Source organism: Stylophora pistillata, chromosome 12 (assembly GCF_964205215.1).
Source record: "Stylophora pistillata chromosome 12, jaStyPist1.2, whole genome shotgun sequence".
NCBI classification, from domain to species: Eukaryota; Metazoa; Cnidaria; class Anthozoa; order Scleractinia; family Pocilloporidae; genus Stylophora; species Stylophora pistillata.
Window position 1 is genome coordinate 23,076,460 of NC_142530.1, and position 3,048 is coordinate 23,079,507.

The following is a 3,048-nucleotide window of genomic DNA, read 5'->3' on the forward strand; positions in this document are numbered from 1 at the left end:
ATTTTAGCAAATAATCATTTTTGGTTACAATGAATATATGAAGTCCATATATTTTGAACTGCGGTATTAAATACGTATGATGTACGATCCCTCGCAGTAGATAGCGCTATTTAGGCAATAGCGAAAATCAGACCTGAAAAAATTTAGGCCTGTACGGAATTCGAACCACTGACCTCTGCGATACTAGTGCAGCGCTCTACCAATTGAGCTAACAAGCCAACTGGGAGCAGGCCGTTAAGTTGATTCGTAATAAACCCGTGATGATAAATCAGATACAATGAATATATGAAGTCCATATATTTTGAGCTGCGGTATTAAATACGTATGATGCACGATCCTTCGCAGTAGATAGCGCTATTTAGGCAATAGCGAAAATCAGACCTGAAAAAATCAGGCCTGTACGGATTAATTTTCTTTATAGAACTTTCAAGGTCCAAAGATGAAAAATAATTGTTGATGCATGTTTTGAGGAAGTGGCCAGGACTCTTAATGATTGTGTTTTGTACCGTTAGGTGGAGAGAAGTGGTTGTTCTTTGCGGAGAGACTGGGCTTGACTCCAGCAGAAATCAAATTCCTAATCCATGCGACGCCATCCTGGAACATGCTCGAAAACAGAGGTTGATTGAGAATGTAGGAGATCTGTATGATATATTAGTAGACTGCGAATTCCCACGTTTAGCTAATTTACTGTAAAGAAACAAATTTACCAACGGCTCTTAGCTTTTGTTAGAACAAGCCAGCCAGAGTGCTTGGTTCATGAACTAACTTGTTATTACCAGTCAGATCAGTAAGTTGCCATATTGTAGTAAGTCCATATTCTACTCGTTTGTAGTTTAGTTCCTATTAATTATCATAGGCCCTAATGTTAAAAGAAATTTTTGCGCTTAGAATCCTTTGCAAAGAATTGACGTTTTGGTTTTATGCACTTTGTAAGTTTTATCTATCTGTTGAATTGTTTGATTGATTGATTGATTGATTGATTGATCGATGAGAAACACACTAGTTTTTGTACAGTTGAAATTCGCGAAATAGCTTATGAATACCACATAATCAAAAATGTGATATTAAGTAAGTATCAGCTACTTATTAGACAAGTGACTGGCGGGACCTAAAACATTTATAGGCTACGTATTTGGTTTTCGTCTGGGTGGTTTGCGAAGGATGTCTTCCAACCGGATCTTTGAAGTAGTTAGCGAAGGTGTCCCTTGACGTTTTAGGATCAGTATATCACAAATTTTTTTTTTTTTAAAAACGGAGGCGGGGATGTCAACTTGTGAGTCTCCAAAGGTCACAAGACATACTCGTTTAGAAGTGTAAGTACTGTAAACGAGTGACCATGAACTTTAAATTCGTAAACTTAGGAAGTTCGAAAAGAAGAAAAAATCTAATTCATACAAACAACCAAAAAAAAGAACTGAAAGATAAACGAAGTTAGATTTTGAAAATAATTTTTGTTGCCGATAATGTCGTTTTGCAAAGCGTAGGCATAGAACAAGAATAGGATTGCATATATTTTCATACAACTATTTCAGTTTAAATTATTAACATAGAACTGAAAATTAAACATGTTACAAATTTTTCATCACGAAACGAAATGAGAAAACCATCTGCTATTTCAACTTATCACAGTTCAATTTTTCATTTTCGTGGAATTTGTTTTTTATGACCCTTTCATAGGAAAGAGGACGTCTAGAAATGCTTATAACAGTTCTGTATGACTATGGCAAATAAAGCGAGTCGGGTCAAGCGTCGTCGTCAGCCTCAGTATTTTCCGAAAATCAGTCCATAGATTACCTCGCTTCCCCAAATGCTTTTTGTTAATCAGATAATAACATAGCTGAATCATAACGGTATAAAAATATATCAAAGAATGCACGTACAATTTTTAAACCCTTCCGCAGAGGTTTAAAGAAGACTCAAACTACTCGAAGGAACCTGAATAGCTATCATGTTGCACAATGGACTGAGACGGTTTCTCTAACGAGATGTCCGAAGTGACGGCCACAATGTAACAACCAGTTTCATAAAACCTCATTGAAAACTGGCCTATAAAAATATTAATCTTGAGAAAATTACCTACCCTACCCTCCCTCTCCCGAAACATGCAACATCAGAGAAAGTACAAGAATGCTTCGTTCTGCCACAGCTTGCAAGTGAAGCCCAGGGCCCATTTGTTCGAAGGCCGATTAGCGCTAACCTAGGGTTAAATTTCAATCCAGGTTTCTATGTTTCTCTGTTCAAAAGCTGTTTAGGGATAATTTTCCCAATTCTTTTTAGAGCATTCAATCATCAAATTGTAGAAAAATAGAATCAAACTGAATTATCTTTTAAAGCTTTTAAATCTGAAATCAAATTTCACACTAACCCCGGGTTGTCTTATCGGGTTTCTGATCCTTTTCTGTAACCTGAAGACTAGAGTAATACATTGGAGGGCGGAAGGTACAGGAGGCGGGAGACAATGGTCTATGAAGTGTGAGGCTGTGACCCCCCCCCGTTCACCCCATACTATAAGTGATGTAAAGTTTTCACCACTGAAGTTCACTACAGTAGGCTTCTGGTAAGCATATATCATGAAAAAAAAAATTAAAAAAAAACTGGGTTTAGTAATGTGGTGAAAATTGAGCCTTTGGGTCAAAAAAGGCAGAGAATTTGGATTCCTTTAGGAATATATCAGGCCCTTTTTCAGGCCTTATTCCACCCACTAGGTAAGTAGGGTTTATTACTGCGAGGAACGCTTTCATACATTTGAGGGAATCGCACCACACTTTTATGATTTTCATATATTCAAAATTCATTGATTTATATTAGAACGAGTTTTTTAACGGAAAATAAATGACTTGCTTTTCATTCATTTACTATTATAGCGGGGTTCCCAGGCGCGCAAAGCGCGCGTGGAGCACAGCCCCATTCCCATAGAGTATGGTCAACCTATTTTCGTTTGGTTGTCACGTGACTGACCGAGCGTACGTACGTACGTACGTGGCCTCTGTCATGTATGCTATCACGAAAATACTATATGATCAAATTTGAAAATATGGAGTCGCGCGG

The 3,048-nt window shown here is 37.5% G+C and overlaps 1 long non-coding RNA gene across 1 annotated transcript in view; it reads right to left on the reverse strand.

Moving 5' to 3' along the window:
* Window positions 1-3,048, reverse strand: part of LOC148719322 (uncharacterized) — a 108,057-nt gene that overhangs the window by 47,107 nt on the left and 57,902 nt on the right. The window lies entirely within an intron of this gene.